Here is an 11681-nt window from a genome sequence, read left to right as displayed (position 1 = left end):
CTACAAGAATGTAAATATCCTCAATTCCTAGTAAAACTGTAGGAATTTCTCAGTTTCAACTGGACCAGTAGACTGCTGTTGATAAACATACAGCTGTTTACATGTAATACTTGTGTCATAAACAGATAGTTAAGGGTTAAAGTCTCTTTTACCTGTAAAGGGTTAACAAGCTCAGTAACCTGATGAACACCTGACCAGAGGACCAATCAAGGGACAAGATAATTTCAAATCTCTGTGGAGGGAAGCCTTTGTCTGTGTTCTTTGTTTTGAGTTCGTTCTCTCTTGGATTTAAGGGAGGCCAGACATATTCTTCAAGTTCTCCAAAGTTTCCTGAAGTATTTTCTTCTATTCAGTATAGTGAGTATTAGAAAGGCGAATTAGTCTTATAATTTAATTTCTGCATTTGCAATTGTGTGTTTGCTGGAGAAATATATTTTTTTCTGTTGCTGTTACTTTGATTATTCTGAGGAGGAGGGAGGGGAAGTCTCTCCAGTTTTTATAAGCTAGACCCTGTAAATTTTTCCATCCTGGTATTACAGAGATAATGTACTTTCTTTCTTTCTTTCTTTTAATAAAATCTTTTCTTTTCAGAACTTGATTGATTTCTTCCCTTGTTTGGATTTTCAGGGGAAGAGGTGGGGGAAAAGTGAATCCCTCTTTGTTTGATTCAAGGAATTTGAATCCAGGTATCTCTCCTAAGGACTTGGAGAGGGGAGGGGGGAATGGATTATTTCCCTTTGTGTTAAGATTCAAGGAGCTTGGATCTGTGTTCCCAGAGAAGGTTTGGGAGGAATGGAAAGTGTACCAAAACACTATATTTTTGGTTGGTGGCAGCTTTACCAGATCTAAACTAGGATTTTAGTTTAGAGGAGTCCATGCAGGTTCCCATCTTGTGAAACTTATCTATAATCTTTCTTTCATTTAACAGAAGAACCATTTGCCCATGAAACCTGCTCTATTGATGTATTCCCTGTGCTCTGAAGCTCTAGAACAGGGGTTGGCAACCTTTCAGACGTGGTATGCCAGGTCTTCATTTATTCACTCGAATTTAAGGTTTTGCATGCCAGTAATACATTTTAATGTTTTTAGAAGGTCTCTCTCTATAATATATACCTAAACTATTGTTGTATGTAAAGTAAAAAAAGTTTTTAAAATGTTTAAGAAGCTTCATTTAAAATTAAATTAAAATGCAGATTTTATCAGTTTAGTGTGATCCTTGCCCTTGCTTTTCCTTGCTGAGTTTTCCAGTGTCTGGCACATATTTGGATACTTTAAGCTGCGCACAGGCTTCTGAGTGATCAGTTGTTAACTGGCTCTGAGAGGGACAGAGGACAGATTGCATTGCAAATGCACTTTTCTTCAAACAGTTAAATTTCAGTGGCAGGGACGTCCAGCAGGTCGGAATAGAGGCCCCATGATCTCTCTCAGTAGCTTCAAGTGCACTCCGCAGATCTCCAAACTTTGATGTCCACAATTCTGAGCTTTTTAACTGAATGAGCTGCATTTCAAAATCTTCAACACCCATCCACTGAAATACAGACAAATCCAAATTGCTTTTGTTGAACTTTTCAGATTTAATTAGAAAAGAAAGCATTGGGCCAAATCGCTGGAAATCTTGAAATCTGTCAGAAAATTCTCATTCCAGTTCTTGCATGTACATTCCAATCTCATCGACACTGACAGTGCAACGTGTCAATAGCGCTTTTATGTGTTGGAAGTAGCGGAAAGTCAAAGTTCAAATATCCCTAGAAAAAACTGCTGGTTTTACAACAAATGCCTTCCAGGCTTCATAAAGATCCAGAACCGTTTGCCCTGCATCCTGGAGACAGAGGTTGAGTTCATTTAGGTGAGCAGTGATGTCAGTTAGAAACATGAGCTTACACAGCTATTTGTTATCATCCAGTTCGGGGTAGTTTTGTCCTTTTTCTGACAAAAAAGCCTTGGTTGCATCAAAACAGTTTACAAAGCGCACCAAAACCTTTGCCACCAAATGTTGCTGTGAAGTGGAATGTCATTATAAGCATGCATCTGATGAAGTGGGTATTCACCCACGAAAGCTTATTCTCCAATACGTCTGTAAGTCTATAAGGTGCCACAGGACTCTTTGTTGCTTATTATAAGCACTGTCCATCTCTTCTAACAGTGCTTGAAACTGTGAGTCAAAGCAGATCGAGCAACAAGGACATTCACAATTTGCATCACTGTATTCAACACATTATTAAGCTCTGAATTAGAAATTTTAGCACACAGGTTTTCTTGATGGATGATACAGTGAAATTTGACTGTCAGGCGGCTAATTTGATCTTCAACTAACTTTACAAATCCCTTCTGTTTTCTGACCATGGCAGGAGCACCATCTGTTGTCACACACAATATTTTTCTGATGTCAACTCTTCGTTCTTCAAAATAGTTTACAAAAGTTTCCTCTATATCTTCCGCCTTTGTTGTGCCACGCAGGGGTTTTAGACAACAAAGTTCCTCTTGGATTTCATCAGAAGCACAATATCTTGCAACAGCTACCAAACGTGGAACGTCATTTATATCCACACTCTCATCAACTGCAACGCCAAACACTGCTGTGTCTTTTAATGCAGTTGTCTGCTTTTCCTTAATGTTTTCTGCCATTTCGCTTACGTGTCTCTCAACTGTTCTGGCAGAGACAGGCAGTTCTTTTATTCTAGATACGCATCTTTATTTGGCAAATCATTGAACAAAACCTCTGAACTGCTGAGAAAAACTTTTATATATTCCCCATCTGTAAACGGTTTTCCGTTTTTTGCAATGGACTGTGCAATCTTGTAACTTCCTTCTTTTACTTGATTTTTACTTACACTTAAGCATTTAAAAACACTGCTTTGCTTCTCATATCCTGCTACTGCCTTTTTGATTGATTCAGTCTTGTCTGCTTCGTCAAGAAAGGTTTTCTCGTGCTTTGTTTGAAAGTGTCGAACACTTGATGTGCGACAAACAACACTTTCTCAACAGAAAGCACAAACAGCACGGTCCTTCTTTTGAATAAATCCAAATGTGTCTGTCCAAGAAGGCTGAAATGAAGGGACATCTAACTTTGCTTTCTTAGGAGCTGACATTTTGTCAAATGTATCCTCAACTTACAGTGGGGGAAAAAAATCGCAATGTGCTGTTCCATGTGATGGGATAGTGATGTAAGGAGCAAATCAGGACTTAAAAATATCCTGGTACAGGGGCGCTGGAAAAATGTGTAAGGTGGGGGTGCTGAGCTGTGCCCCTTCTTGCCTTGTCTGCACCCCTCACTGCCCCAGACTGGGGCCAGTGGGCCAGAGCTGGGGGCGGCTGCAGAGCCCCGGGCCGAGGCCAGGAGCAGAGCCCCGGGCCAGCGGCTGGGACCCGAGGATGGCAACAGAGCCCCTGGGATTGGTGGCTGGGACCCTGTGGCCGGCAGTGGGCTGAGCGGGGTTGACGGATGGGACCCCGGGTGGCAGGGGACTGGCAGTAGGACCCGAGGCTGGCAGGGGGCTGACGGATGGGAACCCGGGTGGCAGGGGACCGGGGATAGGACCCCAGGCCGGCAGCAGAGCCCCCAGGACCAGTGGCCGGGACCTGGGCAGTGTGAGTGCCACTCAAAATCATCTCAGATGCCGCCTTTGGCACGCATGCCATAGGTTGCTGCCCCCTGCTCTAGAAGGTAAGGTGCTCTCTGTTCCCATTTGTTGGTGGACAGAGGGAAGAATGGCCACATCGCTGTTTCATCTGTATAAAGCTATAATTCCAGGTAGACAGAAATGCCAAACTCTGCCATCTGTTGATGAACGGGAGGGAAAGTATGGCTACAGAAAGCTTCCTCTGAATAAGAATTCTTCCAGTGACACTTGAGGAGTCACCATAAAGATACACAGCTCAGAACTGGTTGGGTAGTGGAATTGAACTGAAATAAGGGGAAAGGGCTCCTATCTTGTGTAATAGAAGGAAGGGAGTCTGGAGCACCGAGTCTGGTGCAAGGCCTGATGCCTGAACCAAAGTCAGCAAGAACCAGGCTATGAACCAAAATCAGACCCTGTCATAAAGCAGATACTTGCTTACAAGTTCACTGTCCAGTACATGAACTTGGCAAAAACACAGCTAGCGTTGCAAAAACACAGGCCCTCCTGAGAAGTACTAGGTACTGGATATTAATATAAACAGATTCCAGAAGGCTAGCATAGGGGTGACACTCTGTACCTCAAAATAGCACCCTGGAACCCCCGCATTCACCACTGTGATATGATTATGGTATATTTTGTACAAAATATGCCTTGTGAGGTATAATTTGAGAAGTCATGAGTAAGGCTGCGATCTAGTCACGGAGGTCACAGCAGTCATGGATTCCGTGACTTTACTGGACCTCCGTGACTTCTAGGGCTTCAGGAGGCGGAGGCGGGACTGTGCGCCGCTGCACTGCAACTGGAGCTGGAACCGGGAGGATTCTGCAGCCCCTATCTGGCGACTTCCGCCAGGGCCATGCACCCCAGCCGTGTGGTGTGCGGGGCTGCAGCAGGGACCGTGCACAGTCCTGGGGTTGGCGGGGCTGCAGCCGGGGCCACTTTACGCCAGGGGCTGCAGTTGGGCTGTGCAACCCAGCCCTGCGGCGCAGCTGCCACCCCTACCGCAGCAGGAAGCGGTAGAAGCCTGGCTGGATAATCACTGGGACTTTCCCTAGTGCTGTCTTTACAAACACCTTCCCCTCCCCACTGCTTCCCTCCCAACAGCTGGCAAAACTGCTGGCCCAGGGGGTCCCGGACTTGAGGGTGAGGGGGCTGCAGTGAGAAGGACCAAGCACTCCCCTCACGGCTTCCCAGGGCCCTGTGCCCCCATCCCCTGGCCACACAGCCGGGGCTGCAGTCCCCCACCATGTGCTCCCCTGTCCTACAGCTGCAGTCAGATCTGGAGCAGGGCTGTGCACTCCAGGGGGGCCTCTGCTGCTGGAGCCAGGGCTGTACCCCCCCTGCCATGGTCCGGGGCTTGGCCTGTCAGTCCCTCCCCATGGGACTCCATTCTTCCCCCCTACCTAGCCCTGCCTCCCCCCACCCCATTACTTTTAGTAAAGTCGCGGACAGGTCATGGGCTCCGTGAATTTTTGTTTATTTCCTGTGACCTGTCAGTGACTGTTGCTAAAAATAACCATGACAAAATCTTAGCCTTAGTCATGATCTGTTGAACATTACTATCCGGTTGAATTATATGGGTTACCATTGTTACTGAAATAAGTTGAGTCTGGGAGACGCCCGTAGCTGGCCTTTCAATGGCAACAAAGCCAACACCCTCAAGACAGATTTACAACAGAACTAGCTGGCCATCTGTTGATGGCCCATTAAGGAGAATCCATTCTCCCAGTGGGACCTTCCAGACCCACATAGACAATGGGGATTGCTTAACCCAGTGACTCAGCTGGGGACATAGAACATGTGATCCCTGACTTGTTTGAAACAATATCTTTCCATGCACATGGATTGGGATGTATAAACTGGAGTCTGTGACATCAGGCCCTGGCCTCTCTCCTCCCCCACCTACTCTGAAGGCAACAAGAATGTTTGGAAGAAAAGACTTTGAACTGAGGAGATTCCAGGCTGAGCAAAGAATTCAGCCCTTGTCACCTGCAACATCCAGTGGGGTGAGAAAAGATGTTTTATTCAAATCTTGCTTAGTCTGATAAAGTTTAGAATTTAGACTGTGTTTTTATTTTTATTTCTTATGCAACCAACTTTGACCTCTATGCCTAACAATTATAATCACTTAAAATATATCTTTCTGTAGTTAATAAACATATGTTAATGTTTTATCCTTACCAGTGAGTTTGTCTAAAGTGCTTGGGGAATCTGCTCAGATTATAAAGGCTGGGCATGTCCACTATCCTTTGATGAAGTGGCAAACTAATTAATGAGCAGCAAAGAATCCTGTGGCACCTTATAGACTAACAGACGTTTTGCAGCATGAGCTTTCATGGGTGAATACCCACTTCTTCGGATGCAATTAATGAGCTTGCATTGTTCAAAAGAAGGTCTTGAGCAGTGCAAGATGGTACATTTCTGGGGTGCAAGGCTTGGAGCTGGGGGTGTTTGCTGGTGTCTCTCTTAATGTATAGTTCCTAAGGGCTTGGCTACACTTACAAATTTGCAGCACTGCAGCAGGGTGTGAAAACACACCCTCTCCAGCGCTGCAAATTGCGGCGCTGCAAAGCGCCAGTGTGGTCAAAGCCCCAGCGCTGGGAGCGCGGCTCCCAGCGCTGTCCGTTATTCCCCACAGGGAGGTGGAGTGCGGACAGCGCTGGGAGAGCGCTGGGAGAGCTGGCACTTTGACTACACTTAGCGCTTCAAAGCGCTGCTGCGGCAGCGCTTTGAAGCGCTAAGTGTAGCCACAGCCTAAGTGGCTTACAGAGTATTCATACCAATTAGCTGGATGTGTCTCTGCATGCTGTTGGCTGAGAGATCACAGCACCAGAGGGGTTTGCTGCTTGTAACTAGCATGACATTGTAAGGGAGAGCCCAGAGAGGAGAGTTAAGGGAGCACAGCAGTCCCACAGTTCCAGATTGTTCCCTGGGGGTATGTCACAACAGGTAAACCGCAACATAAAGTTATGGCATAAACACAACTCTGGGAGATGGTACAAGAGCACTCCGCCCCCGAGGAAGACAAGGATGGGAGGACAGGATGGTGAATAGAGATGTTTTTGTTGGATCCATCAGGCACACCGCTACCTCGATATAACGCCACCCAATATAACACCAATTTGGATATAACGCGGTAAAGCAGTGCTCCAGGGGGCGGGGCTGCACACTCCGGTGGATCAAAGCAAGTTCAATATAACACAGTTTCACCTATAACACAGTAAGATTTTTTTTGGCTCCCAAGGACAGCATTATATCAAGGTAGAGGTGTACAAGGTGTAGGGTTGGTAGTTAACCACATCAGAAATGTAATACATAACTTGTTTGTATCAAAATATATATAAAAAAAATCAGAGGACGGGTACCTTTCTTAGGGTGACCAGACAGCAAATGTGAAAAACAGGGACGGGGGTGGGGGGTAATAGGAGTCTATATAAGAAAAAGACCCCAAAATCAGAACTGTCCCTATAAAATCAGGACATCTGGTCACCCTAACCTTTTTCCAGCTGAGGGGGCAGCAAAAAGCCTTGATGCTGACTGAGCTGGTACCATTGTGACAAGCATACATGTGTTAGCGTATCTGTAGACAAGGAGCCAGCAAGCTAGTACCACAATTCATCGACAATAAACCTGGCCAAGTGCCTTCGCCACTGATCTGAGTCTGGTCTTTCTGGGTAGTGCTGTCATGATCTGCTAGGCATAGCACAGCACACAGAAAGAAAACACATGCATGCCAGCTGATGACACCTTGTAGCAAGAAATGCATCTTTGGTACCAAAAACTCTGTGGAAAGATTTGTATTCGTGTCCCCCCAACCCGCCCCCAAGATTCTGTGCCATTAGGTGGATTCTTCAATGGGAGATGAGGCAGGAATGGCTCTTGGACACAGACTGAGCGATGGCTCCTCAACAGGGTGCAGGGCTGAAGCCACGGAAGACTGCAACAGAGCTGAGTGAACTCCAGTGAGGCCCCCTCCTATCCAGCCTCTAAATAAAGCTGAATTCACCATAGCTAGTTTAGCTGGTGGAGCCTCAGGATAGGAACAGGCAGCGCTTCCCAAAGGACTGGAGACAGGCTTGCTTGAATGCACCTGAGAACTCTGGGACTAGGCTACTCACTGACATCAAACCGTGAGTAGGGTTAGCAGCTGGGGAAGAGGGAAGTGATGTGATAAAGGGACCTGTGCCTAGTATAGGATGTTCACTCTGGCAGGTGCTGATCTCAGTAATGGGCTACTGCCCAAGTTACTGTGTGGCAGTGTTTTTGTTTCCTTCATATAGATAGTGCTGCTGTGTTTTCCCAGACTCATCTGTTTCTTTTTCTCCCTAAAAGTTTTCCTTGTTTCATACACACACAGTGCTTGTGGGAGGGGAAGTATTGTCTGTTAAGGTAATCAGGGAAAGTATTTAGGGAGCTCAGAAATTCTGGGTTTGGACATAAGCCAGTGATGTTTGTTTTAAGATGGACCCTGGGTATTTGGACCTTGCCCTGAGTCTCTCGTGGGGGTGGGGTATAAAACAGCGTGGAAAAAAGGCGAAAGGTGATTGGTAGAAAGAGTGACATTGTAGTGAAACCAGTTTAGTCTGTGGCCTTACTGTGTAAAACAAGCAGTGCCATATATGGGTATAGTCTGTCATGCCGCAACAAAACCTAATCTTATCCTGTGTGAACTATTGGTTCAAATTGTTCTATTTGACTATGGCTGAGAAAAGCTGATTCATCTCTGAATTATGGATGGGGAAAATCTTTCTTCAAACCACCAATGCAGATGCAGTTATATGATTTAAAAGGGCCTGTGCTGGTATATCTTATTCCCCTTCCCATACACCCCCTCTGGTGAAGCGTAAGGGTGTAGTGGAGTGCGAGTCAAAAGGGATGTGCTAATTCTTGTATCTCTGGTTCTTTATAGTTATCTCAGCTGAAGGAATAACACTTGTTGAACATGTTTCAGCGTGGCAGCCATGTTAGTCTGTATCAGCAAAAACAACGAGGAGTCCTTGTGGCACCTTAAAGACTAACAAATGGATTTGGGCATAAGCTTTTGTGGGTTAGAACCCACTTCATCAGATGCATGGAGTGGAAAATACAGGTACAGGTATAAATACATGAAAAGATGGGAGTTGTCTTACCAAGTGAGAGGTCAGTCTAACGAGATAATTCAATTAACAGAAGGATACCAAGGGAGGAAAAATAACTTTTGAAGTGGTAATGAGAGTGGCCCATTTCAACAGTTGACAAGAAGGTGTGAGTAACAGTAGGGGGAAATTAGTATTGGGAAAATTAGGTTTAGGTTTTGTAATGACCCAACCACTCCCAGTCTTTATTCAGGCATAATCTGAGCATGTTCATCTCCATTCTGCTAAAGAATTTCCAAACATAATCTATAATAAACTGGGACCAGTGTGTAGATAGGAAGTAGTAGCTTTCTCTAGCTTGGAATGAGGACACACCAGGTAAGAATTGAAGTGGAAGGAGCTGATGCCAGTCTGGGAAATGTCTGTGGTTCCCAGCCCATCCTGTAGGTAGAACAGTAACAGTATTACCACCTGATGGGAGGGAGGGGTGGAAAGTCTCCTTGCTTAAAGATCCTGTTCCCTCATCAGTTATGTCTTCCCTCTAGGGAAGAGGGGAAGAAAGAGCTTCCTTGTTGCTGACTAAGGAGGAGGGAAATAGAAGAGGAGATGCTGCTTCCCCGCCGCCCCAGGGGCAACAAATTGACCTTCAGTTCCCACTTCCCTCCTGGCACTCATAGTGGGGTTGGAAGGAGTGACTTGGGAGAATGTGAGCCCGGATGGGAATGTGTAGGGAAGGGTGGAAAGTGGCAAATGGAGGGGGAAATGAAGAGAGTGGAGGAGAACAGAAGGGAGTTAATGTTAAGGGAAAAGCTGAAAAACTAAGGGAAGAAGACAGGAAAAGGAAAAAAATAGAGTGAATAAAGAAACAAAACAAAACAAAACAGAAACCTGGAGGGAGACAGTCAGTGTATAGAAATTCTGGTTCAAAATAGTGTAATAAAATATACATAATTGCATCAGATGTTTGAAAATCCCTCTTCTTATTTGCTGATGTGACATCAATACAGATTCTTCATTCTGGTCAAGTCCAAATGATTAACATATAGGAATGAAGGTGTCCCCTTTCCCGTCCCCAAGATTTAGTCAGGGGTATATAGTACAAGTCTGGACAGGTCATTTGCCATGAATTTTTGTTTACTGCCCGTGACCTGTCCATGACTTTTACTAAAAATACCTATGACTAAATCGTAGCCTTAGTCATCATTAATTAAGCAACACACCATGAAAAGAGGAAATGGGATTACCATCCAGCAATGTTTAGCATTTAAGAGTTACTTACATACATAAAAGGTATAAGTATCTTTGTTTCATGTGTCAGGTTTCATCAAGACAGCATCATGTCGGGGGTTCGTCTCGGCTTCCAATTTTCTCTTAAAACCAGAAAAAATCATAGGGCTTAATTCTGCTCCCATTCATGTCAATGGGAAAAATTCCCAGTAACTTTAAAAGCACAGGCTCAAACCCTTATTGAATACATGTGTGTACGTGTGCGCACACGTATTCAATTCACACACACACATATTCAATAAGGATTTGAGCCTGTGCTTTTTAAGTTACTGGGAATTTTTCCCATTGACATGAATGGAAGCAGAATATACACACACACACACAGAGCAGAATATATATATACACACACACATAGCAGAATATGTATATACACAGACACACAGAGCAGAACCCCATTTAGCTGATCTAATTGGGACCGAGGCCAGATCAGGTAATAAAAAATTCGAATAATCCGGAGAATGGGAAAATGCGAAGCTGCAGTGCCACCTATCAGCCTCAGGAGAGATCACCAGCTTCTGGATCTGTGCGCTGGTTGTTCGGTTACTATGGAGAGCTGGATTATGGATAGTCAGATAAACGGTATTCTACTGTACAGTTATGAATCTGTGTAGCATCAGAAGCAGATCCTAGGCCCTACATATCTGCACAGTGTGACACCAATCTATCAGTTCTGTCCTATATGCTTTTAAGAGAAATGGTGCTGGGGAGGACGAAAGATCATTTTGTGAGAAAGGCAGAGGATTGTGGTGGAAGAGAAAACATCCCCAAGTTAATCTAGGGGAGAAGGCATAGCCAAACCCCCTCCTTCTAACCCCCTTCTTCAGGGCACTCCCAAGCTGTGCAGGGAAAACATGTTTGTGGGTGGGAGAGGGAAGGGTTGGGAGGAAGCTGTGCTCAGCAGTATGCTGCTCTTGCCACCTTGCGCATGAGAGGCGCAGCAAAATGAATGGGAAGCTAATGCTACCTCAGAGAATGTCAGAGAACACAGCCATGGGCTGGCATCCAGTGGCAGCATAGATACTGGCCCTGATATTTTGCTATGGCTAAGGGAAAGGAGAATGTCAAGGGATAATCCCTCCACATGACTGGCCAACGATCTGTACATTTGCAGATCCATTTCTCTGGCTGCTGCCTCTTTATTTTATGGCCAGGCCCGGGTGGCTGGTTCGTGCCTCTGCCAGTCCATTGGTCTAAAGGTAGAATACAGGCTCTTATAAGAGGGAGAGTTTTAAAATTAAGTTATTTCCCTCTCATTTATGTATGGGCCCAATTAGTCATTCCATTTTGGCAGGAGGATATTACTTTAACATAGATCCCCTCGTGTGGGAGTCCATTCCACTTGTTCCCCACTCTCTGTAAAATAAAACCTTCTTAAACTCTTTTGTAGATAGCTCCTCTTAAGGTAAGCTCAGCATAATGCCAGTGCTTAGAAATGTTTCCTTCTCCTGAAAGCATTTGTGAAAGGCTGCCTCTAAGTGCCTTTGCCACAGTCTTTCCCATATGATAGTGAACAGACTCTTGGAGAACAATGCTTTATAATTTCAGAGATGAGTTTCCTTCCAAGTTTTCAGATGCTATGCTTGTTCCGGAGCCACAGGATCGGTGCTAAGCCTTCAGCTCTGGAACAATCTCTTGGAGGAACCCTTCTGTGTGCGAGGGTCTCATTCTTCCTTCAAGGTAGGCCATGTAGCCTCAATGC

The sequence above is a fragment of the Mauremys mutica genome, chromosome 4, assembly GCF_020497125.1.
Source record: "Mauremys mutica isolate MM-2020 ecotype Southern chromosome 4, ASM2049712v1, whole genome shotgun sequence".
NCBI lineage: Eukaryota > Metazoa > Chordata > Testudines > Geoemydidae > Mauremys > Mauremys mutica.
Note: the sequence above shows the minus strand (reverse complement) of the source record.